This window comes from Scylla paramamosain, chromosome 14 (assembly GCF_035594125.1).
Source record: "Scylla paramamosain isolate STU-SP2022 chromosome 14, ASM3559412v1, whole genome shotgun sequence".
Taxonomy (NCBI): Eukaryota; Metazoa; Arthropoda; class Malacostraca; order Decapoda; family Portunidae; genus Scylla; species Scylla paramamosain.
The window spans coordinates 14,324,632-14,351,813 of NC_087164.1; the positions used below are offsets into that span (position 1 = coordinate 14,324,632).

The window sequence follows — 27,182 nt, forward strand, 5'->3', positions numbered from 1 at the left end:
TCCATCCATGAACCAGTAGCGAGTTATTGATTCTTCCGTGTAAGATTCAAATGTGATATAATTTGGATAATCATCATTGTACGAGTATTTTAGATTACTTTTTTTTTTTTTTTTTTTTTACAATGGGCCTTTTTTATAACTTGTGTTGTTCTAGACTAGTACAGAGAAAGAAAAAAATCATCCTCGTCCACGAACTCGTATCACTGAATGTCGTGGAAATTGGTTTACCTCCACGGTTTATTTATTCAAGACAAACTTGAGTGGCGGAAGGCCAAGCGAGATCCCCGACGCTCGTGTCTGGAACAAATTAATGAGTTCTTCCGAGATTTGTTTGACACAGAAGGAGTGTGTGCTCAAGGGCCGGTCGGGATATGCGAGTGTGGGGCCCAGCGAGACCAAGGCACATGTCTTCTTACTGACCCTGGTCGTGATGTGTATGAAATTATTCCCTCCTTTTGACGGGGAGACAAAACACACGCTCAGTGTTAGTTATGTAATCTATGTTTTCTCGTTGGTTTAGGTATATATATATTTTTTTTTTCTGCAGCGTGAATATATAAAATGCGTTACTGATCAGGTATATAAAAATGTGTTGGTAATCTACTGTATAAAATTGTGTTGTTAATCCCTTGATTAGTCGAGGCGACCCAGAATAGACGGGCAGGTGGCAGAGATAAATGTGGGAGACTATGGGAGTTTTTTTGTCCTGCAGTGTAATTATATGGGCTGATGATAATGATGATAATAATGAATATAGTGATTAAATAATTAAAATTGTGAACATACATAACTTTTTTCTGTTTCTTCGTTCCTTTCCACATCTTGGATTAAAAGAGAATATAGCTGTATAATATTTTCCTTCGTTCTTCTCCACCTCCTAGACTGCAGCTTATCCCCAACTACAAGTATCGCCTCACACGCTGTCATTGCACTCTGTGGTCTCTCGTACAACAAATCTTGCCTTAACTAAACCTTTCAATGAGATATGCAACAGTTCACAACACTAAACGCAATATATGAAGTCTTTAGAACCACCTACAAGAAAGGGAATGAAAAGGGATAGATTTTTGTATTTTGTAGCCATTATAATATTTGGAGATAAAAGTAGAACAAGAAAAATGCCCCAGTGATTAAGGAAATATGTACCAGATAACAGTGAAAGGGTTAAAACAAATCATCTATTGAATATGGATTAAAGGATATTCTCTGTGGAAGGCTGATGCTCGTATTGTGTGGCGAGAAGAGTTATTTTAATCTTGATACCATCATCGAGATTAGTTGAAAAAGAACAACAGTATGAAGTGCTGAAATCCATCGAGGGGCTGCGGGAGAGAATACTGTTTTTTTTTTTTTTTTTGCCGTTATTTGGTATTGCTTTGTTATTTTATTTTTCATTTATTTTATTTTGCTCATTTGATTTATTTATCGTATTTTATTTTATGCTCCATTTTTTTTTTTCATTTTATTCTTTATTTATTATTTTTTGTCATACGCTCATAACTCGATCACTTCGTCATGCACTGGTACGTAAACCTTCAACATAATTTTCTCAAGACCTACCTGAACCATGATAACAAATAAATACAATCCCATTTCTCACACTTATAACGAGTCTTCAACTTCCACACTTGGGCCCTTGAAGATTCTCAAGGTTCCCGAGCCCCTGAATCGAGCCAAGAAAAGGAAGGCACGCGACTGCCCTCAGAAATACCCTTCAGAATTCGACAGCCAAGTTCTTGAAAAATATTCCAAATGTAGCCGTGGTAATGAAGAGTCCGGCATTCCTCTCGCGTCACCACGAAGTAAATGGGACGAGCGCTTGGACTAGTGGTGGTGGGGGTGGTGGTGCTGATGCTGCTGCTGCTGAAGGGAGTGATGGTGGTGGTAGATTAGTGGTGGTGGTCCAGGGAATTGTTTAGATAGTAGTAGTAGTAGTAGTAGTAGTAGTACCAGAGCAGTAGTGGTGGTAGTAGTAGTAGTAATAGTAGTAGTAGTAGTAGTAGTAAGTAGTCATGTATAACTACCACCACCACCACCACCACTACCAAACATGTGGCATTCCTTCACCCCCCTCCCCCACACCTGTATACTAGTCTCCTCTTTCTGGCTCCACCTTGCGTTACCAAATTTACCTGCTGTGTCCTAGTCTAATCCCCCCTCCGCGTCTGTCCTGCCTGTCTTCCAGTACTAATCCCTGCCATCCCCTTCCTTCCTCACTCCTCCCTTTGATGTCAGTCACCTTCATCCCCACGTGCAGTCTTATTCTCCTCTGATTGGTCAAGTAATGTCACTCTTACGTAGCAATGATTCCTGCTGTATGAATTAAGCTGATTCCTCGATATTGTAATTGCTTTGGTTTACTGTTTCATTCATGCTTCGCACTGTTTTGGTCATAGTTTCATAGGTTCGTACTAGTCGATGTGTGTGACTTCCTTAAGCACTGGGTTAGGCAGTCGAGTTCCACCCTTGAAGCCGGTTACAACACTACTAAATACAACCCGCCGTAGTTGCTGCCTGGCCTTTTACTCCGCCCTGGCTCCAGTTACTACACTCTACAGAGGTTAGTCTACGGTCAGTCGGTCTGTAAGAAGAGGAATCTTTAGCCAAGGGTTTGTAGTCGGTCTTAGTCTTATCCTTTTTTTTTTTTTGTATAATTCCCCAATTACACGTCAGTTCCCTCATATACAGTATTACTAATTCTGATATTCAGTCAGTGATTATTTAACTCGAAAATGCCCTTAATGTCCTTGATGTTCAGTGTCTCGTTTTATCTTGAGTGATGTTATGCTGCGTCACATTTATCTATTTATTATTTATCTAATTATTTATTTATTTTTACTTGTGACCTTTCGTGTACCGTATGATTTATTTATCAGCAGCATTCATTATTTTGACATTTTTATCTCCAGATGTCACGGGTGTGTAGATGTGCATTATTTACGTCTTTGTTACTTATACAAAATCTCTCTCTCTCTCTCTCTCTCTCTCTCTCTCTCTCTCTCTCTCTCTCTCTCTCTCTCTCTCTCTCTCTCTCTCTCTCTCTCGTCGTCGTCAATGTAATGTAAGACGCTTGTCCTCTTTCGTCTACAAGATCTTCTGTCCTCGTATTCTTAGCAAGGTTATTGATTCACGCCAGTGTATTTCTCATCATAATTATTTTCACATCGTTTTTTCCCTTCCTAAGATGAGGGACCGCATTTCAAAACACCCATGGTTTTATCTCAAGTTTAACAAGGTATAATGGAAGTTATTGGGGTTTCTAAACTTTTTTTTTGTGTGTGTGTGTGTGTGATTCCAGCAATAGTTATTAGGGATTCTGCATTATCAATAAGGGAGAGATACTTGGGAAGCTAATTTTTCATATTTATGGTCTTTGAATATGATCGTGATGAGAGAAGAAACCGTCTAAGAATATAAAAGAAATTGCTATTAAAAAAATACTTTGAAAATTGGAGAATTTTAAAATATGAAAAGTGGAAGAAAAGTATTGTTCCAGAAGTTTATACCAACCAATAGTCTGGTTTTTATTTTCTGAATTTTACTCTAAGTGAAATTGATCTACGCATCATCCATATGCATTCAAAAGAATATTCTATATACGTACAATAAATACAATAAGTACAGCAAGTAAGGCACAGGTCTCAATTATTAAAACAAAAAAAAAACGAAAATCACTTTTTTTTAAGGTTCGGAAATGAAAAATATATACAAGCCTTTTACTTTTTTTCTTTGTGTGTGTGTGTGTGTGTGTGTGTGTGTGTGTGTGTGTGTGAGTGTGTGTGTGTCAGTATACCTCCTCCCTCTTTTCATTATTAATTACTGTTGTCAGGTTAATGAATAATTGCCTCGTTGTCCCCTTTGTCATCACGCGGGACCTTTTTTTTTTTTTTTTTCAATGAAGGATCGTATTCCCGCACGATATTCTCTAACTTCTGAAGCACTTTCTCTCTCGGCATTCTCTGTTCCTTGTTGGCCTTTGTTACTTTGTAGGCAGTCTTCGTGCGCTTACTTGCTACATTTGCATCTTTAGTAGTGCTTTTTGTTTTCATGATATCTAATTCATTAAGAGTTTTGTTGTTTTAGTAGTTCCAATAAGAGGAGGAGGAGGAGAAGGATTGTTGGTGTTAATATTGATGTTGTTATTGTTGTTGGCGTTGTTGTTGCTCTTCTTTAAGCTTTAGCGAACGTTAGCGAGAATGATACACCGCTTGATCAGCATGGTCTTGTAAAAAAAATATATTATCCAGCGATAATTGCGTTGCATTTTATTCAGGGAATCCATTACGGTAACTTTAATTTGTGTGTTCTGTTCCCGTCGGTGAGACCTAGAAATTCATTATCTCATCTGCTGCGAAAATACTGCTGTCTTTTGTATTATTCAAGGAACGGAGCAACTTTTTTTTTTACAAACTGCTACAGTATATTTGATAAATTGCCAATACAAATACATCTTTTATTTTGTGGTAGCATTACGACGCTAAAGAAGACAGAAAAAGAAAAAACAAGAAAAGAAGACGGATGAATAAGAGAAACGGAAAAACGCGAAGAAAGAGAGAATAGAGAAATTAAAATACCCACTACCAACGCAGCTGTGGCCAATGCTTAGATAAATAGAATTGAAGCGAGCGTGTAAAGTTGCAAACACAACAATCTGATACTGACGTGGTACATTCGCCAACCTCTGATTACATTTTGTGGTTTTGCTTCTCTGCCATTTCTCAGCAATCGTGGAAGAGATTTCTGTGTCTTCTTGTATTGAATTGTGCAAATAACAACTGCCAGTGATGCTAATAATAGAAATCACATAAATGCAGTTAGCTTTATTTGGATTTATCTAGCTTCCTTAAGTATTTATTCATTTCTTTTAATGTTGATGTGAAAATAAAAGAATAAATTTAGTAGACTACTCATAGAATAAGACAAATGAAAGTATACAGACAGCGAAAAAAGATCATTAATTCACAGCCCACACTTCCCCACCAGACATTCGTACATAGACGCTGCATTGAGACCCAAATAGTGCATGACTCCCGTAAGCAAAGCCCTGCACCACTCCTGGAAGCACAATACGCGATGAAGAACCCGGAGCCTGGAGCCTTCTCGTGCCGTTCACATGACGCCAAATACCGCCACCATTACGCCGTCTCAGCCCCACAATGCCAACAACCACTACCGCCACCACCGCCGTCACTGCCAACATGATCATCAGCCCTCACTGTCTGGGAGAAAGGTAAGTGACTCTCAGCGGCTTGAGCAGAGCAATCGGAATGCTGGAGAAGACTCTCTTCTCTATCCGCCGGCTGTACTGGAGCTCCCCTTAGGCTCCTGACGAACACTGAATGCAATATCCACTGACTCGATCTGTGTTAACTTGGAAGCCTTCACGTACATATTCTCCTCCTCTTCTTCCTCCTGGCCCTCCTGCTTCTCCCTTTCCTCCTCCTCCTCCTCCTCCTCCTCCTCCTCCTCCTGCTGTGGTGGAGTATATAGGTGCAAGGAAGTGCTCCTGATGGCTGTGATATAAATAAAGGCTGGGTGTTCTGTGAGTTCAGTATTCAGTAGTAATGCTTAGAAACGGTATCAGCTTATTTTGGTTTTCTAACTTTCTGTATATACATTTTTTTTTTTTTTTGTGCAGTATGTTAGTCTTGTTTATTTATGTGAACTTTCCATGAAGCTATTCTTTAGCACATGATTATTTAACATGTATTTCTTATCTTTCTACGCCGAATGAAATCAAAATTTGTAACAAGCAGCTAGTAAAAGTATAAGATTTCTCTTCACGCATTACTGGAATGCAAAATTCACCTGATATGCAAAGAGAGACTTATCTATATATTCTTGTGTGGAGTCTCGAATTGGAGCACTTACACAAATCTATTTGAAATGAGGTAACATATGTGTAGTGACAAGGCAGCCAAGGACAATTAAACATTTCTGGGACTACGATGGTCATTATGGTTCAGTTAGTAAGGTGTCATGTCATGTAAGCTGAGTGCCGTGTCGCTGGTTCGACCTCCTTTCGGTCCCCCACCCCCCACCAAAGCTGACTCGCCCAGATAAATGTGTCAATGTTTCAAGACCCGAGGCATTGCACTTGTGTGTCATTCTCTCTCTCTCTCTCTCTCTCTCTCTCTCTCTCTCTCTCTCTCTCTCTCTCTCTCTCTCTCTGGCTCCTAGGCATCTGAAGTTTACGATTTTTGTCTCAAACTTTAATGGAAACACGACACGCCCAATGTGATTAGTTGTAAGATACTAATTATTGTACTGATAATCAACTGCGAAATTGTGTCGACTTTAGCCCCCATCAAATGTTTTCTTCTGCGTTTTGCAAAGTGGAGAGTGCAAGATAAAACACAACAGCGTACGTATTTAGGAAGAAGAAAAGTGTTGCTGCAGGCTATGAGCAGCCAGGCGACGTAAATAGAAAACGGAAAGAGAAATGAAATGTTGGACAGAAAGAAAGAAATGAAGGGAGGGAGGAAGGGAGGGAAGGAGGAGCTGAAGTCGTATAATTGAAGACGAAGGAAGGAAGAAAAGCTGTGTCTATGAACGAGGGAGGAAATAATGAAAGTCCGTCGTGTGCAGGCAGTCACTTATCTCCTTCCTGCCGTCCACTTATCTAAACCCATTGGCAACGTCGTTCTTTAAAACAAACCATTCCACTTCCGCGCACCTCCGTTAGACTCACCTGCCCCCGACACACCAAGGTAATTACCGTCCGTCTGCTCACCAGCGGCCTCCGCCTTCGCCGCCGCTGCTCACACCGAGAGCTGCCTCTTAAAGCTGCACTGCAGGTCCCGGGACTGCGCCGGGCCGCTCATCCCCGCCCTCCCGCAGGCAAAGGCTATTATATATGATATATGTGTGTGTATGTGTAACTGTAACTATATAAACACACACACACACACACACACACACACACACACACACACATGTATGTGTGCCCCCGTCTGCCGGCCGTGAAGGATTTATAAGGATGCTAAGGCCTAAGAATACAAGGTCAGAATTTTTTTTTTTTTTTGTTGTTGCATTTTGTAAGCAGGAGACGAGCAAAAGCGGCATATCTTGTTTATTTTTGTTCATTTACCTTTTTTTTTGCTTGTGTGTGTGTGTGTGTGTGTGTGTTTGTCTGTCTGTCTGCGCGTGCGCATCAGTCCTCATACCCTGAAAGACGGTATGTTTTGAATAATAAATCTTTATGAGTCTCTCTCTCTCTCTCTCTCTCTCTCTCTCTCTCTCTCTCTCTCTCTCTCTCTCTCTCTCTCTCTCTCTCTCTCTCTTTATTCATCTATCTATCCATCCATCAGTCTGCCTGCCTTCTGGGAACAACACAAAAGAACAACCTTCTAACGCTCCTCAGTGGCCACCAGGAAGCGCATTGGGAGGAGAAGGAAGTCTCTACATTTTCTTCTCTACTCGTGTGGCGTGGCGCTGGTGCCTCGCCCCCCTCCCTGGACGCCGCCGCCCGCCTGTCCCCTTCATCAACCTCCTCTTCTTTATGGTGATGGTGACTGAAAGGGAACGAATTAGTATTTACTTTCCCCTTACTTCCTTTGTTAAACTCCCTTCTGATGCTCCTCCTCCTCCTCCTCCTCCTCCTCCTCCTCCTCCTCCTCCTCCTCTTCCTCTTCCTCTTCCTCTTCCTCCTCCTGTCTTCTCGTGCCGTCTTCTAACGCTTTAAAAATTTGAGATTGATTGGGATTTCAGAAGGGGGATGGTTTCATTTATACGCGTCCTCCTCCTGCCATCTATTCTTCACCTCCGTGCTGGTGTTGTATTTCTCCTGCCGCGTCGCTTAAATGCAGTGTCTAGTCCCTCTTTTTTTTAATACCCTAATTTAATCAGTTTCAACGGGAATATATAAATCAATCAACAGATGGATAATTCAATAGACCAGTACACGAGAGCAAAGTGTCGATTGCACGGAAGGTGGGAAACTGTTCTTTTATTTATTTGCCCGTTACACCGGCGCAGTCTTTCATTCGATTTTACTTCAGTACCGAGGAAAAGAGAGAGAGGGAGAAAAAAGGATGGGAGATCAGCGTCAGCCGTTCTCAACTTGCCTGCAGTTTATTACTTGCATTTTCGTCGTCCCAGGCACCTCTCTCCTTCTGCCTTCACTCGCTGTACCGTAATTTAACCTCATTGGGAGCATTTTGAGAGTGAGCGAGCGAGAGAGAGAGAGAGAGAGAGAGAGAGAGAGAGAGAGGGAGGGAGGGAGGGAGGGAGGGAGGGAGAGTCAATCAAGACACTACCACCCAGTCAACGCACAGTTAATTTCCAAGCTAGGGATCTCAGGTGTCATTATGGTGTACCCGGTGCGAGGTGGACGGCCCCCCCAACACATCAAATTAACCTATGCTTCACTACCACTGCTACATCGCCACCAATAAACGCCCCACCATCTGGTCGGCAGCGCATCCCTCACCACCTGCAAGCCTTACTAACCCCCGCAGCTGCTTAATAAATCTAATACTCCGCCTCCTTGCACCTCATACTCCTCCTATTTTCCTCTTCTTCGTCTGTTGCCTTATTTGTCCTTCCTTTTGCTCCCGTTCTGACGAAACTTCCTTCAGTGTTTTTTTATTCCTCTCTCTCTCTCTCTCTCTCTCTCTCTCTCTCTCTCTCTCTCTCTCTCTCTCTCTCTCTCTCTCTCTCTCTCTCTCTCTCTCTCTCTCTCTTTCTTCTGATTTCTTCCTTCCCCTTCTTTGCCAGGTGTTCATTCTTTCTTCTTGGGTCCATGTGTTCCCCTCATCATAATGTTTTACCACCGCGTAACTTCCTTGCTCTGTCTCTCTTTTATTATTGTTTTCTTTTTTTGTGTCTTTTTCTCTTTCTCTCCCTTCCTTTTTTCCGGTTATTTTTATGTTAAGCGCAACTTGTCATTTCCTTTCCCGGTGATATTCTGTTTCCTGTTTCCTCTTTCCACTTCCCCTCGTTCCCTAACTCATCTCCAACCAGGTTTGCATATATTCGCAAATACATTTACACTTAAACTCTACACACACATCCTTATTCTTACCACAGCACCCTCTCCACGCGGCCGCTCAACGTTTACCACAGTACAAAGATTATAAGGGGGAGTACAAACAGCAGCAGATCTTTTAGTTCTTTTGTAGGCTGTTTGGTTTGTTCTACGAATATTATGCTCTGTTAATATGTTTGTTGCTCTTTCATCTCTAGCTTTCGTTTCAAGTTTGCTTTTATCTTTAACCCTTGCAGTGATAAATCATTTATTAGTCTCTTAAATAGTATTGTAACCTGGAAAGGACGGAATTAATCTCGTATTCTCTCTTCTTCAGTGTGTCTGTGAATAATTTCTTGCAGTGCTCTAAATATTTGCAAAGGCAATGTTTCAAGGTTAGGAGGGCATAGAAGAAGATTCCTCCCCAACAAACAGTTCTCGAAATGTTTGCACAGGTGGAGGTGTCTCAAGGATAAGACAGCACAGTGGAAGGCTCCTCCCCACCTACACACCATTCCAGCCATCACGTCACCTCAAAAACGTACTGCAAATGTTACAGTAGAAGGCTTCTCCCCAACAAACAGTGCTCTAAATTCAAACAAAATATATATGTTACAAGGATAAGGCAGCACAGTAGAAGGCTTCTCCCCACCCAGCTAACCACACCACTCCAGCCCATCACGTCACCTTACAATACTCACAGAATATCAACACCACTCCATTTCATTCCATATAACCTCTCACTCCAATAACCTTCCCCATCATCTCTCCCTCTTCATCATTCACCATCACCCCATCTCCATCCCATTACCCGCCTTTCCTTACTAATCATCACCGTCGCCACCGTCATCATCACCACGTCCATCGCCTCCCAGCGCAGGTGCACCGCCAGCAGCGCCTCGTTATAGGGTGAAGGGTTAGGTTTGTAATTATTTTTTCCCCAGTGATCACCATTTTTTACACACTCCTCATGATTAACGCGAAGATAACGACCTCGCTGCAAGGGTCTTGTTAACCTAAAGTTTCCAGGGATAAATGGCCACGCACGCACTCACGCACGCACTCCCACGCTCGCACACACGTTTACAGGCATACTAGACTCTCTCTCTCTCCCCCACCCTCTCTCTCTCTCTCTCTCTCTCTCTCTCTCTCTCTCTCTCTCTCTCTGTGTGTATGTGTGTGTGTGTGTGTGTGTGTGCTCATGTCAGTGAATGAGAGAGAGAGAGAGAGAGAGAGAGAGAGAGAGAGAGAGAGAGAGAGAGAGAGAGAGAGAGAGAGAGAGAGAGAGAGCCCTGCGCAAGCATTCAAGCGGTGCTATACCATCGAGGTGCCTCATCTGAACGAAAGAAGCTGAAATATACTGCCCAATATCACCCGCAGAGTAACGGCCCTCACTCCTCGCGGGCCTGAGATGTATCGGTAATAAGGTGACGTTCTTCTCCTAACTCTGAGGTGAATGTGACGAACACTGAATGAAAAAGGTTACCCAGAAAAAATATACATCGTCTTTGTGCTGACTAGATGATGGCGTTTCTTAGAGCCTGACGTTTTTATTGGTAGGTTTCGGTCTAGTTTTGATCAGTTTTCATAGAAGATACGTCGTATCTTTTTATTTTTTTATTTATTTTTTTTTTTTACTGCCATGACAAATTATGGGAGCGTACTGTCAAAAGTATGAGCACTTACATAAAATTTAGAATAGAACTATAAAACTTTAAAATCTCAGCTAAAACATAAAGATTCATTGTTAATCAAGAAACATATAGCCAAAAATACACTTTTTAAGCACGCCTTCATCAATAAAAATATCAGTAACGAGGAAATTCTAAAATCCTGGCTGAAACAGAAGGGACCCCATTAGCAATCACAACAAGGATAAACAAACGAGTGATAAAGACTTCACTTGTTTTCATGCAGTACAAGTCTCATTAAGCTGTTAACACAATTACTGCAACAAGCATCACGATATTTTACGAATTATTGCTGATCCGATTGGCATCAAAAATAAATAAATAAAAATAACTGTATACATTACATTTACTTAATGAAGAGGATTATTTTTCAAGATAAATAAATATCTAGCTACAGTATGTACATTCCCGGAAATAAATTAAGTAATCCCACTGTAATTTCACGTACATAGTGTCTAGTGATATTTAAAGTACGGGATTAATTAGTCTGTACATTTTTCCAGGATGTTTTACCCGCTCTTGCTCAGAATGGAGGAACAAAACTGAACAGTGCAGGATGACAATGATTATGAAGTGATGCAGCGCAGTATTACCTTCACTTGTACTGCCAATATTACATGTCACACGCCAAGCTCAGCTGCGTCTCATTACTATTACCTCACATTGGGACTCATCTGGCTTCATGATGCAATGGTGGGTTTTCTCTCTTTCTCTCCCTCATTCTCTCTTTCTTCCTCTCTCCTTCTTTCTCTTCTGCGAGTTCCACGTCTTGTTCTTTCTTCTGGTACTTTTGCTTCATTTTCTTTTCTCTTTTTTTTTTTTTTTTTGTCTTGCCTCTCCTCTTTCTTCGTCGTGCTCTTTTGCGTCTTTTTTTTTTTTTGTCTCCGTCTCCTCTTCCTTCTATTTCTTTATTTTTTCTCCTCCTCCTCCTCCTCCTCTTTATTATTAGACTACTTCCACTTCTTCGTCTTCATCGTTTTATTTATTTATTTTTTTTTCATCTTCATTCCTTTTTATCGTAGTGCTCTCATTTTCATCCTTCTTATCCTCATACTACTTCTTTTCACGTTCATCTTGCCCCTATCAACAGTTCTCCTCCTCATCTTTATCCTCATCCTCTTCCTTCATCCTTCCTCTTCATCCTTATCCTCCTCATCCTTATCCTTGTCTTCACTACACAAGTCTTTATTCCAGTAGTGCACTTCCTTTTGTTTGCTTTTCATATCAGCGGCGTGACGTGCGAACATTTTTCAAGATGTGTTTTTTTTTTTTTTTCGTCGTCGTCGTCGTCCCGGTGGCCCGGCGGAAGCGGCGATTCTTATAGAGTTCCATGTTTTATTCATCGGAGGTCGGCATTATGCGTCTTGCCACTGTCTTGACTCGGCCAGCTCGAACGCCGCTACTCCTCCTCCTCCTCCTCCTCCTCCGCTGTGGTGGTCGACGGAGAGCGGGAAAAAAATAACCAGTGTTGAAATCCGACGGGAATCTTGGAGCAAAAATTCGTGCGAACAAAGCTAAGTAGCAAAGGTTGTGGTGGTGGTGGCTGTCAGGTTGCTGTTGCTGGTGGTGGTGGTTCCATGTTCTGCAAATAGTGGCGGTGATAAATAACGTACAGACTTTTCGAACGGCTTACACGGTTTTGCTGCCGGTCGTGTTGCATTCTGGGATTTAGTAGTATGTTTTCTTTCTATCTTTTTGTTATTTCTAAAAAGAGAGAGACTGACTGACCGAGTGACCGACCGACTGACCTTAGGACAGCAGACGATATGCGAGAACAATGTTGGCCATCTTGTCTCGTGTGCAGGGAGATCATGCCGAGGCGCTCAGCAAGGTGCAGCACGTACAGACATTCACGGGAACTTGCTAACTGTATTCCCTCGCACCTCTGCCTGCCAGCACCACATGGTAGACTATCAAGAGGGAGCATTTGTACTTGCCTCGCTAGGAGATCCGGAACGAGCTGATCTGCGTAGCGTAGCGTCTTTGCTTTATATTTTAGTCTTCATACGTAAACCCTGTTTTCTTTTTCGGTAGTTATTTTATGTATTTGACACGAAACTTTTATTCAACACTCACTTATCGCAGCATGGAAATCTAAAATCAGCTGATATGTGTAACTTAGCATCTTTGCCTTATGATATTGCCTTCCTCCGTCTTCCACGTCTTCTTTTACTTTTACTAAATACATTTGACGCGAGCTTTTTATTCAGCCTTCAATTATCGTAGCGGAAAGGTCAAGGCCTCCATGGAAATCAGGAATTAGTTGATATGTACAACTTAACGTCTTTGCTTTGTTGTATTATTCTTCCCACGTCACCCATGTCTTTGACTCCTTGTATGCACCTGACACGAGCCTTTTATTCAAAACTCAATGATCGCAGGACAAAGATCAAGAGCTCCATTGAAATTTAAAAGCAGCTGATCTGTGTAACTTCTCTGCTTTATGATACTATTCCCTTCCCACGTAAATCGTCTTCTTCTTTGACACATTGTGTGCACCTGACACGAGCCTTCTATTCAACATAATGATCGCAGGACAAAGATCAAGCTCTGCACGGGAACATTATTTTTCTCCTTTTACTTTTCGCTTCAAGAGACGAAGTGGAGGACTGGCGACGGAGAAGGTGGCCGTGATTGCCTTGTCAGCCTTCGGTCTCTGAGGGTCATTTCCTTCCAAATTATTGCAATTGCCGTACACGGAAGGACTTCCTTGAGTCAGGCGCTGGGAAACGATTGCATGACCCTTCTTCCCTCCACCTCTTGGTGCTTCTTAACTCACATACTGCCTCCGTCCCGGGCGCTGAACACCTGGAGAAGGGAGCGATTGAAGACCTTGGTATAAAGTTGTATTGTTGCTAGTTAAATGGTTACCTTTACAATGTTATAATACTTCAAGTGAGTCAATATATATTATGGAGGTGTTTGACTGTTTGAAGGTGTCGTAACGTCATAAAAACGGTAACTTTCGACAAATAAATCCAAAAAGTGTTAACCTGATTAAAAATACTTCTCAGACCTTAAAATCAAATCAAAGAGGTGTTAATAAGATTAGAAATATGTTTCAAAGCTTGAAATCTACACCGGGCGATACTTGATGCTTCTCTTCCTAACCATCCAGCCTCGTTCCTCATCCCTAGTAGAAGATTCCACAGCTAATGCATATCTTTCACTCGTGTGTGTGTCTCCTAACGAGCGCGTGAGGCATGTAAAGTTTACCCAAGTACTTAACAACCTCGTCATGTAATCCTTACGTGGTTTTTTGGCTCTCTTGGACCTCCCGACATATCCCACAAACCTCAATGTCACCTACTAAGCCCTTTGTGGAGTGAGACAGACGCCTACACACCCCAACCGTAAAGTAAAAGGTACAATTATTAAATCTGTATGGCCGTGACACTCAGCATATCGCAGCATAACGCAACATACAGTCACTTACTCCTGCGTACTCTGACATACCACATCTCGCCTCCATATATCCCAACACACCCCCAAATATCCCTACATATCCCCAAATATCCCTACACATCCCCACGTACCCCCACGTACTCTGACATACCATTACATTTTCTCAACATACCAGCACGCAGTTCCCACACCCTCCCACATACTTATACATACCCCAACATAACCGCACATACCACCAATATACTCCAACACACTACAACATACACCCCCACATAGCCCCTTTATACCACCAACACACCCCACACATACCCCCAAATACACGTCCAGCAATTACAAGTCCCATTGATCTCCCTTTTGGTCCGTATCTACCTTCTCTCCCACTCCCTTTGTTTCCCCCACTGGCCAGCATTTTTTGCATCCACCGCGTCTTGTCGACATCCGTGAGCGGCCCACTCACTCTCAGATGACTCTCAGTGGCATCTCGGCGGTGAATGAAGAGAAATACACTGATAAGCGACATATAAGACTAGTGGGGATAATTGAATATTGTTGTATTTGATCTTTTAATTACTGTGGTCTCTGAACAGCATACGTTTTTCCCCCCAAGTTTCAAGACACTTGTCCTCCAATTTTTGACGAACGTTTCTGACTCAATGGGCCTTTTTTCTTCGTATAATTTTGTTGTCCTTGGCCAGTGCCCCTCTTACATAAAAAGAGTCTATTATGGATATTATTAGGACGGTGCATCCTAACGAAGGACTTTGGTTGTGGCATTCGGGAACAGCATAATATGATGGTCTCGTGTAAGCTGGGATTATAATTTTGAAAGGTTAAACTTACAGCTAAATTGGGTGCTTAGTCAAGTTTTCACAGTGCTTATACTCTAATTTTCGATGAGGAAAACTGCCTAGGGTTGCTTAAAATGAAAATAAAGCGGTGACATGAGCAGACAAAGGCTTAAAAAGCTGTTGTGTTGATCATTAATGCATCAATGAGGTCTTAACTCTTATCAGCGGGTAGTGGAGTCTGTTTCCATGCTCAGTTGTTACAGGTATTTATGAAATTCCGATGCAGTTTTAATTTATAGGTTTACATACAGTGTTTTAGTTAATATTCAGAGAGGTTTGGCTGTGTGCGTATGTGTGTGTGGGTGTGCCATTGTCTTATGTGCTTTTTTAATGGACCATAATTTATACTGTGTACGTATATATATAATATTTTTGGTATAGCCACTACAATCTATATCTATTTTTGTGTGTGGGGGGGAGCGAGGTCGTGTGGCGTCGTGTGGTGTGGGAGGCGGAACAAGAACAAAGTCATAAAGGGAATGTGCCGTTGATGTTACGTATACCCTAGGTCATGTTATCACCGTGACCTGTGTGCCGCTATGGTGAGGCAAACAATTTTTCTGTGACCCGCTAACGCTGCATCCGCTTTGTATATGAGTGCACGTGACTAACAGGGCCTCATAAATGCACAGGCCTCCGCATCGCAGCAAGATAGTGTTCCGCGGGGTGCTTCATTCTGCCTGTCATCCACGCAACCTTTATTCTTTATGCTCGTCTGTATATTTTGTTCAGTCCACTAAAGCTTAAGAGCCTCATCACCACATCAAAGTATAGCTGAATTTTACGTACCTTCAGTTTATGAGGTTTTGACGTTACGAATATGATGATTTTGTTCTTTGGCCGGGTTGGCATTGCTGAGCTTCACTACATCATCAATTGTTAGTCAGAATCGAGTACATAAAGTTATAATTGTGGAAGATTAGTTGATACAGAATTCACGCCTCTGAATAAATACCTCAAGACGTTTCTAAGTATTGAAAAACACTCAAAATATGAAAATACGTTAAATGGGATTGATTCCAATTTACGATTTTTTTTTCCCCATTTACAAGAAGTTTTGGATATGTGTACGTGTATTTAAATCGCTAGCTATGTAAAGTGTCCCTATCAGTGCCACAAAACCTTGATATTCTACCACCACTTGAATCATTCCCTCAAACGTATTCCAGCACGTATGAAAGATGCGAAAATTCAAACACTACGCGCCAGGATCACGAAGGAGCTTAGCCACAGAATTATGACTTTCTATCTCTACTCGAATCACTCCCTCAAACATGATCCAGCACGGATATGAAAATTCAAACACTGCTACACGACAGGATCAAGAAGGAAAGATTGAGTTACGTTAGCTCCACGATACAGCCCCCGGAAGTTAGGTAAAATGATGCCTGACGTTGCCTCCGCTCCTTTTCAATCCAATAATCTGACTTTGGAATACTGCTTCGTGTTGCTGAGAGTGTGATCTCTGACTTAGAGGGATAGGAGATAAGGGGGAAATGTCACGGTGCAGTAATAGAGGTTTCTCGTGCTATGATTAACCTATTCAATACTCCAGCAGAGCTTCACTGTTTCAGTAATTGTTAATGGGAAACGTTTATATGGGGTTATAATTGTAATGGATCAGTAGATAAAAGATTATAAGTAGACAGAGACGACTACTAACCTCCAATATTATCTCAAACTTAGTCTTTTATTTATTTATTTTTTTTTTTTTTTATTCATGAAGGAGAAAAATCCAGATAAAAAAGAATTTACGAAAAAAAAAATATATATATGATTAGTTAGGGGTGATTTCAGTCCTCCATTATCACCGTTAACTCAATCCTTTTATGCACAAGGGAGGAAGACCCTAGAGCAAAATACATTCACGCAAAAAGGACCTGCTAATTGTCTCTTCCATAAAACAAAGAAAAAAGAAGGAATGCTAATGATGTTCAGAATACATTAAAAGTCATACCGTGATAGAGTAAGAGTTGTTATTGATGTTCACTTTGCGTTCGTAACTGAGAAACTACTATGCGGATGTTCGTAAGGTAGGACATATATATACATACATACTACATACGTTTAAAATACGATAAAATGTACATACGGATGAGTGAAAAAAAAAAATGCAGAAAAGAAGTTAGAGAATTATTAACAGCGAGAGAATAAAGAAAAGGGAAAGAATAGAGGAAGAAGAAAGAAGGGAATGAAGAGAGAGAATAGCGAAAAGAAGGGAATGGAGGAAAAATAAAGAACGGAGGAAAAGGAGAAAATGAAGGAAAGAGAGAGAGAGAATGAAGGAAAAGAAGAGAGAATGGAGGAAATTAATAAGTATACATCGAAAGTGTGTGTGTGTGTGTGTGTGTGTGTGTGTGTGTGTGTTGTTTTGTACGACTCGTGAAGCGGCCAAGCGAACCATCCATTACGGGAGTTGCTTTGTTGCTTCTTATTGCCTCGTGTTGTTGTTGTTATTGCTGCTGCTTCTCTTTTTCACCTTATGTTGTTGTTGTTGTTGTTGTTCATTTCTTTCCTTTTCTTTTTATTCTTCCTTTAACTCACATCATTATTATTACTTTTACTACTGCTACTACTATTACGTACTTCTACAACAACAACAACAACAACAACAACAACAACTACAACAACTACAACAAGTACAACTACAACTACAACTACTACATTTACAACAACATAACCTCACTATACATCAACGGATCCTCCTTGTGTGTTTTCCTCCTCCTCCTTTACCTCTTTTCCATTCAAGCTACTGCTGTTGTCAGTCTTCGTGTTAAGAGCCAATAAGGAGAGGAGGGTACTGCGGCATTATATACCGTACTTGACTGCTAAGTAATACATCTGTCTTTATTTCCCCTGAGGTAGAAAGTAAGACTACTGTCACCTCACTCCCTCTGCCTCGTAAAAGGTAAATATAAGTGACGGAGCGAAGGAACTGGGATCTCCCTACTCTGTATCTTTAGTCCCACGATTTGACAAGATATAGTGTCTTGTTTGTCCTTCTCTCTAACCCTTTCACCATTAACTGAGATCACTGTAATTGATTGTCTGGGTGAACATGAATAGGAAAGAAGAATATGAAGTTGGTTTAGTCTTTGTTAAGCTCCGGAACTACATCTTTAAGAGAGTGTAGTACAAAAAGTATGTCTTTTAACCCTATGAATGCTACTTGGTACATCTTTCCTTAATAACTAATCACTCTGAGACATTTTTACTTGTTCTATAGCCACCTACAATTTTTAAACTGGGTAGAAATTGCAAAATCTACTTTTTTTTTTAATCGTCTACTTTTTTGTAGTTGCTTTTAAAGATTTCATGCATTACTTTTGGTACTGTTAATTACTTCGTATTGCTGTGAAAGAGTTAAAAGTTGTAGTTGATAAAGAGAAAGAATGATTGGCAGTGAAAGGGTTAAGACAAATTGCAGTCTGGTACAATGTCGAGATAAATCATTTGTCTTCTCTTCAGCGATGTCTCTGTTAATTCTTATTTGTCACCCAAACGCATGACATCGAGTAAAGCAAAGAGCTAAAAATCGCAGCTGGGGTGTCTGGTGAGCACGCACGAAGAATGGACAGATAGAGCGTGAGGTGGACTTGGCGGTATTCCCAGCGGCCTGAAGCACAGCCTGGAGATCGGCAAGAAGCTCATGGAAAGCCAGACGCCGCGAGGAAGGACATAATGTTAGCCTGAGACGCCAGCTGCTGCCATAAGCCGCTAATATACTGCACGTGTGAGTTTTCTGACATTCCCCCAGAGCTGGTCTTTTGAAACTGCTTCTTTTTGAGAATTGGCCCCTCCCTTTCAGAGGATTTCCCTAAAAGTCTTTTTTTTTTTTACACAAATGGAGAAGAGACTGCAAAGCGAATGAAAAAAGGGAGGAGGCACCCGGCACTCCTGAAAGTTGAAAAGTAAAAACCTTCCAAAAAAGGTGTCTGATTTAGAGTTCGGGGTCACCTGATACTTCCCTCCTGAAAGCCTTATTCATAGGGGGGATCAGTAACTAAAAAAAAAAAAAAAAAAGTCGTCCATTCCGAAGTAGTAAGAGTGAAAGTACCGCGAACTGGAGGTACATAGCAAAGACTGTGTGAGTATGAACGAGAATGAACGGCCGGATTTTTACTTTCCCATTCAAGCCACGGGAAGGGAGAGGCACGCAATTAGCAAATTCGCAGGAACATAAAGCAGCAAAAATTGTGGTGCAAAGATATGTTTTAGAAACTTTATTGTGGTGCGTGAGTTTTGTGTTTGTCAGTTAAAGGAGGAGCTTTAATGAGACGAGTAACTTGTGATTGCGTTGAACAGTGATCGCGTGAAAGTGCTATGTAGGTGACGTGGCGCCTTTCAGCCAGGAGAGGGGCGTAAGAGGGACGAGTGAGTGCATGTATAGAATTAGCTTCTGTGTGGGGGAGGATAATTGCGTATGACACCTCTGAGTGATCATTGTAACACGAGTTAATTTTAACAATAACTGGAATGTGAAGTTTGTAATTCGCTCGCTTAATGAGGGGCAGACTAAGGTTACGTTGTGGAAGAGGAAGTTTTATAATGTTAGGAAGAACGAATCATTACATGTAGTTCAGATTATGGCTCCGTGCCACCGTAAGGATTAAAGACGAAAGGGGCAATGTTGTCTTGCTACTTACACTGATATACTTGCTACGTGCACTGATATACTGTCACCTATTCTTCCTAACTGTGCCCTTGATAAATAATTTGTTCTAACCACAATCTTGATAATTGTCTTCCTAACGGCATCGATGATCAGTAATAAATACCTTGTCTTCCTAACAACGAGAGATAAGTCGCCTTCCTAAACACATCCAGGATAAATAAATTGATATCTTAAATACTCAGCGCCAGGAGGACGTTCAGGAAACACAAACGATGGCAGAGGAAGGAACTGTGAATGTTAGACTCATAATAACTGAAGGAATATCCGGCAGAAGACTGAGTGTTTACCTGCAAAAGTCAGGTCTTGAAAAGAGTGATTCACAAGTGCAAGGAAAGGAACGTAAAGTGTGAAAGTGGAAACAGTAAATAGAGAGAGAGCAGGAAAAATAAATCAGAAAGTGAATAAAATTGTTTCTGAAAGGCGGAGAAAAGGTCATCTCATAAGTGAGAGGAATAGAATATGTAAAATGGAGATGAAGGTACGGTAAAGCTCAAGGAGTGCATACCTGGAAGTAATTACTGATGCTGGGACGTTTTTCTTGTCGTAAATTATGGAGCAAGACGCACCGACATTTCCTGAAATCAGTGCTGGGTGTTACGCTTACGTGTTGCGCTCAAAACCAGAACCAGAATCAACCCTGTTACTGGGAACAAAACTCTCGTTATAATCCAGCCCCTGTAAAGGCAACAGCAGCAGCAGTAGCAACAGCACCGCCTCCCCATCACCCCCCTAGAGGTACACACCATTAGTATTTTTTGCTCAAGGTGGAACTAATAGGGAGGGCGCAGCGACCATCAGCAGTATATTTTTAAGACTTTTACCAAGGACGGCCTGGCATCCGGGTGTCCCTTGCGCAAAACACTGCTCCACTCTGGCCAGCTGTCAGCGGCAGAGGAGGCTGCAGCTTTGCTAGGGATAAAGGAGACTCAAATAAGAGCGACTGGTGTGCATAGGGAAGCGGTGCAAGATGTGAGCGAAAAGCGAGGGAGAGACAGAGCGATGTGAACGTTCATTAAAGAGACTGATTAAATCATTTAGAAATCAGAAAGGTACGGTGAGCAGCAGCAGCAGTGTACTGGAAGATATGGGAGTGGAAATGGCCGGCGTGGGAGAGGGGCGGAGAGAGTTGTAGGGATGTGGCCTGCTGAAAAGGCAAGGGAGAGGAAAGTGGGCATTCGCGGCCTGGGAAAGAGTGTGGGAAGGAGCGAATGAATATGGATAGGATGGAATCGGATGGGAAAGGGGGAAGGGAGAGGTCGTCATCATTATCATCATTATCATCACTGAGTTCTATGTTTCCATCACTGAACAAAGGCCTGGGATACTTGGAATACAGTATGTAAGCCTTCTCACAGCAGCAAGATTGTTGTAGCCAGGTTACATAAGCACTGTTGAATATCCATTACCGTATTTTTACAATCCGCACGTGTGAAAAAATATGAAAAAATAGGAAGTTAGAATTTACATAAGCACCATGCTTATTTAATCCGCACTTGTAACTATATGAATAAAACCAGAAAAATAAGTCAGAATTCAATAGCAGATAAACTTCCTTTGACGGGGAGGAAGAATTAAATTAGAAGTGGTGGGAAGACTCCGTGGCTTTGTCGGAAGTAAACGAGGGTGATTACAACCAAGTGGAAGTGCATACAGGGAAAGAGTTAGAGAGAGAGAGAGAGAGAGAGAGAGAGAGAGAGAGAGAGAGAGAGAGAGAGAGAGAGAGAGAGAGAGAGAGAGAGAGAGAGAGAGAGAGAGAATGAGTGCTGTGTTTGATGAATGGGTCCTTTGAGCATTAGGTGATCCAGAGACGCACTTAGAATACAGAGAGAGAGAGAGAGAGAGAGAGAGAGAGAGAGAGAGAGAGAGAGAGAGAGAGAGAGAGAGAGAGAGAGAGAGAGAGAGAGAGAGAGAGAGAGAGAGAGAACACCTTTCCTTTGCGTATAATTAATTAGATCACTTTGAATGGGACGACTCGAAAACGAATAAGACTTGAGAGTGAATGCAACAGTTTGTGAATGGATTGTGTGAACGTTTTGGCCATCATACTGTTACTGTTCGGTGTAGGTAGCAGTAAAAGTGGCTGTACAGGACGGAAGGAAGAGGAGGAGGAAGCAAGGTGGATTAAAACAAGGGGAGAGGTCGGGATAAGTATGAAAAGAGAGAGAGAGAGAGAGAGAGAGAGAGAGAGAGAGAGAGAGAGAGAGAGAGAGATTACAGTACGAGAGGCTGTTTTGTAATGGAGATTAAGCATAAAAGAGGGGAACGCAAAAAAAAAAAGGGCAATACAAAGATAGGAATATAAATGAAAGAAAAAAAAACGCGGGAATTAACAATGTAAAAACCCTAGGATGCGGTAAGGAAAGTGACTAATTAATCAACGAATGGAGGACTTGCCTACGTGGTTACTGGGAAGGAAAACACAACTTACAAACTCACAACACAATGAGAGACACCAATTAGAAAACTCATTATCAGATCCTAAAATAGACTGCAAGAGGGTGAAGAAGAAAGAAACCCTGTCTGCTACTTACACTGCGCTTTAAAAACACACTACTCCTGGTGGCGTGAAGGGGACCCCAGAATGTGTTGTTGTTTTTTTGTTTTTTTAAGGTGTTTGCGAGATTACAGTACCCGTAAGAAGAAAATGTGGGAGGAGAAAGAGGTAATGAGAGTTCAGAGACCATGTAGCACGGGGAGGAGAGAGCTGCAGAGTGGCATTAGGGGGAAACACGGTAAAATGGGGGAGGAAAAAGTTAGAGTACGCGTTTAGCTCGCTGCAGAACTACGAGGAAGGAGTGATAAGAGATAAACTGAGTGGAAACAAAACGTTAAGAGAAAGAGAGAGTGGGGGAGGACGGAGAGATGTGTGTGTGTACGAGAGTAACTTGATTTTTTTTTTACTATAGTACTTTATTATGCGTTGCAAAGTGTGCCTCAAGATTATGAAGGAAAGGAGACTAATTTTTTATCACATAGCACACAGTCAAAGCCATCTCTTGACACTCGGGAAAATTAAAGTAAAGGATGCAACTGTTGCCTTATGCTGCTACGTCATTTATACAATTATTCTCTAAGTGCTAAAGGTAGTTTTTGTAAAGTTACTAATGTTTTATATACTGCAACATTACAAGTTTTTTCTTTTTTTTTTTTTTTGTTACTCGTTAATTGTTAACGTTTCATGAATTTGTGATCATTTGTCGCGTTCCAATATCACGAATTGTATTACTGGTTAATTAACAATACGCCATATATTTGTAATCATTTGCAGCGCACTCCGTAATCGTCAATTGGCTGCCAAAAAGAACCTAAATGGAAGGATTCATTGTGTCGAGGGTTTCCGCCACTCAACTATTCGTCACTTCTTCGTATATTTGTTACGATTTTTTTTTTTTTTTTTTTATGTCTGTGTAATTTTCAGCAATATTTCTGATGGGTGTAAAAAGTGGTAGGGAAAACTCAGGTTGAAGCAGAAATACTATATGTTTGTTTTTACTTTTTGACCACGGAGCGTATATATCATTAATAATTTTGTGATTCAAACTTAGCCTCCCCGTTCTCTACCTTACTTTTCCGGTACATTTTTCCTCGTTTCTGTTCAGTCTTTGACGCGAAATAAGATGCAGTGCCGTGGCGTACACAAACAACATATGAGACGGCATTTCCAATTATTTGAAAATTCAAAAAATAGAAGCTTTGATAGTAGTTTTCAAAGGTGTTTATATTATTCAAGCTCAGCAAGAACCCTGTGCCATAAATAAAGTGGGAAAATAACAGAAGAACCCGACTAATCATCTCTGTTTCCTTTGACAATATTTTTTTCTTATATAAGAGAACAAGGCATTTAAAATACAAGCCCTGGATCTCGTTAGTAATGAGTTGCAGGTAGCCGTGGCATTACGAAAGCCCTCTGGTGGCGCAGAAAGCTCTATGGATTAAGGCCTCTGTAGTTAATTAAGATAATGACGTGTGGGTGTGTTACAAGGTGAAGCAGTGACACAAATTGCGTTAATTATGATGAGGGAGAGCAAAGGTTATCATAAATTTGGAACTTGGACGTATAGAGAGAAGTTATCCCAAATTAGTTTGCTGAAAAGTTTGCGCAGTCAGATTGTGGGAGTCGGCGAAAGATGGATGGTGACCTGCGAGATGGGAAGGTAGAATAGAAGCTCAGGTGAGGATAAGACGTGGATGGCGAGTCAGTAGAAGGCACACTTACAACCCGACCTAACTAGAGCTGTATTACTACACTGAAAAGGATAAGTGAACATTTATATTGTGTTTATTATATACATATGTACAGACTTAAATACTTTAGTGATATGTATAGCAACAGCCTGTCGAGCTGAACCTCTCAGACATACTAATATTTACTAGTTAGTGCGTGAATCTTCTAGAGGAAAGGTGGAGAGTATCAGTATTTGGTTATCAAGTAAACTTTTCCCCTTCAAGTCACTGTCTGGAAAGAGCACCATTAGGAGCTCCTGAATGATGGCTAGATTTTTTTTCTTTCCCCTTACATATTGATGCTCTTCAGGGAGTAGGTTGAATAATATAGGTCTTACTGCTCACATTTTAGATATTCCCTTTATTCAAGACAGCCTCAAATTTTGAATAATTCATTTAGCTCTCTTCCTTAAGGATAGGCACCTCAGTGGGCACTCTATTTGCATTTCCTTTCTGTGCCCTAGCCCGGAGCTCCTACTTAAAACAAAAAAATCAAGAATACTGCATTTGCTTTTGTCCTTTCACATATGTAACAGTGACCACGAGAGAGGAAGACCGTCAAGGATTGTAGCGAGAACCGAGTTGATTGCTTCTCATTTTCTCTCTCCAGTATGCTACTGCTGTCCAACCGGTTCAGTGTTACATAGTGTGTTACAGTGTTGTGAATTGTTTTTGTTATGGTTGTGTATGACTCTTCTTTCTTCTTTTTCGTCGTTTTTTTCCTCCTCCTCCTCTTCCTTTCGTTATAGACCAATATATTTCTTTTTATCTGTTTGTTTGTTTGTTTGTTTTTTCTCTCTGCCATGTAATCTTATGCTCTTTCACTCTCCTACGCAACCTAAACGGAGAGGAAAAATTACAGTTTTCTCCGAGAGACTAAACGTAATCAACTTTGAAATCACTACTCTTTTAATATAAGAAGGTCAATGTGTTGTAAACTGCGTTGTAGTTAAGACGAAATGTGTTAACAATCACCATAACAAGGGCAATCTATAACACAGTGCAGGATAATTACTTAACGATATTCAAGGCCCGCCAGTAGTGTTAATTGCTGGGATGGGTTATGGGAGGTCGGCGTTATAACCTGGCTAGCTAGCAAACACCTTAATGACCTGCCTGGGCTCTTGGAAGATTTACTTTGTCATCATCATCATCGTCGTTGTTGTTGTTGTTGTTGTTGCTGCTGTTGTTGTTATTATTATTCTTGTTGTTGTCGTTGTTGCTTTTTTTTCTTTCTTCTTTTCTTGTTCTTCACCATCAGCATCATCTTCATTTTTATCATTATCATCTCTCAGCATTAATCATCACTACAGTTTGTTTACTGGAAGCTGAACTAAACAAGCCTCACGACTCTACACAAGTTTGTAATCCGAACACTAATTGGCTTTCGTTATAGATTCAGACCTCCATGAATTTTTTTTTTTTTTTTTTCACTCCGTTTTACATACATTGAGTTTACAATTCCAGCGCATTATTGTAATTAATAAAATACTTACCTAACGTCAATAATAATCACAACACTCGTACTATATCACAGAGAATATTGATAGAAATTATACGCATCACTGAATACATGGGTGACATTGCCAAAAGTACATAAGAGTTGATATAATCACTGTAACTAAGAGCTGATGATTATAGAAAGAAAAATATCTAAAAAAAAAAAAAAAAGGCCATTTATAAAGTCTGTGGCAGTGATCGTTGGCACTCGAACACACCACTAACTTTATTGAACCTCATGTAACTTAAGCAAGTAGAAGAAACATGATCTGAAAATACGTCAGTTCTAAAGTTTGTATCAGCTTTTGTCAGCACTCGAACGCACGAAGCATGTACAAAGGAAATTATATGGAAATAGGCCAGTTGTAACGTTTGTGGCACTCATCGTCAGCGCTTGAACGCACCACAAAGTTCATTAAGCCTTGGTGGACGCGACGACTAGTGGGAAGCGAACACCACTTGTCGAGGATGAAATCTGATCGAGTAGGAGAAGCCAAGACCTTAATTGCCGCCACATCTTTATCTCATCTCCCAGGATTACCCCTCTCTCTCTCTCTCTCTCTCTCTCTCTCTCTCTCTCTCTCTCTCTCTCTCTCTCTCTCTCTCTCTCTCTCTCTCTCTAAATTTGCTCTTTTTTTTGTAATTCTTCTTACACTAAGTAATACATTCAAACTGAAAACTCATCTCCTTACTTTTTTTGTCTTTTTAAGTAGCAACTGAGAGTCTTTTCTTCTCATCTGTTTGGCCTTGCTCACTCTCCTTCACACTGAAATATAGACAGAGAGAGAGAGAGAGAGGGGGGGGAGGAAGAAGGAGAGAGAAAAAATAGGCAAGTCCTCCCTCGCAAAGTATCGAAAAATGCCTTATTGCTGGTAAACAGAAAACGTGCAAGCAGCTCAAAACTTTCAAAAACATAGAAGATTCTGGTCGCTTCTGTGGCTGCCGCCTCCTCCTCCTCCTCCTCTTCCTTTTCCTCCTGTGAGCGAAAGGGAGAGAGTGAATGCATATTGTCTCCAAGTCTTTGCATGTGTATTGAGTATTTCATCTGCTTTCGCTTTGTTGGATCAGACGTGGCAGTTTTCCGATTTGCCGTCGCCCTCTCAGCCCGCGACGGGGACTGGGATGAAAGGCGGCGGAGACAAGTAATGGGAGGAGAAAGATATAAGGTGTTTGGCGGTGGTGGTGGTGCCGCTGCTCGTGGGTGGTGGGGCTGGTAAAGATGACAGCAAATGAAATGATGATGGTGTGTTGCTAGAATATAGATCCCTTGCAATGACTATAGATTCTTGTGTGTAATATACTCGTAAATGTAGGGTGGTTTTTTTGGTAATGGTTGTAACCCTATATTAAATGAGGACGGGACGAGAAAAAATAAGAAAAAAAAAACATTGTGAGGAGAAGAGAATAATAAAAGATAAACGCAATAAGAAGAAAACGCGAAAGAAAATTATATAAAGACAAGAAAACAGGAATGAAAACGAAACAAGAAGATAATAAAGAAGAAAGAAAATAGGGAAAATAGAAATCACGATAAGAATGCATGATATATAGTTATTTATCAAATGCATCTTCAGTGACACCAAAAAATAACCCTACGTCATTAGGATCCAAGGAAAATCCAGACCAAGAGACTGGCGAGATTATTAAACACAGATATTAACATTTTGACTGCTATTTGGTGCATTTTTCCCTAATTACTAATCAATCTGAGACATCTCTACTTGTTCTGTAGCTACATCCAATCTTTAAATTGCAAAATCTATTCTCTTTAATGCCCGTCTTTCTTGTAGATGCTCAGAAAGATTTCACGCATTGCTTCTGATGCTGTTAATTGTTTCCTATCTCAGTGAAAGAGTTAATAAGCAAAAAGA

At 41.0% G+C, this 27,182-nt stretch overlaps 1 long non-coding RNA gene across 1 annotated transcript; it reads left to right on the forward strand.

Moving 5' to 3' along the window:
- Positions 1-2,424: 2,424 nt before the first annotated feature.
- Positions 2,425-11,290, forward strand: LOC135106693 (uncharacterized). The gene is made up of 3 exons (XR_010271411.1): positions 2,425-2,560; positions 4,984-5,230; positions 11,163-11,290. It is a non-coding gene; the product is annotated as an uncharacterized LOC135106693 (long non-coding RNA).
- Positions 11,291-27,182: the final 15,892 nt, after the last annotated feature.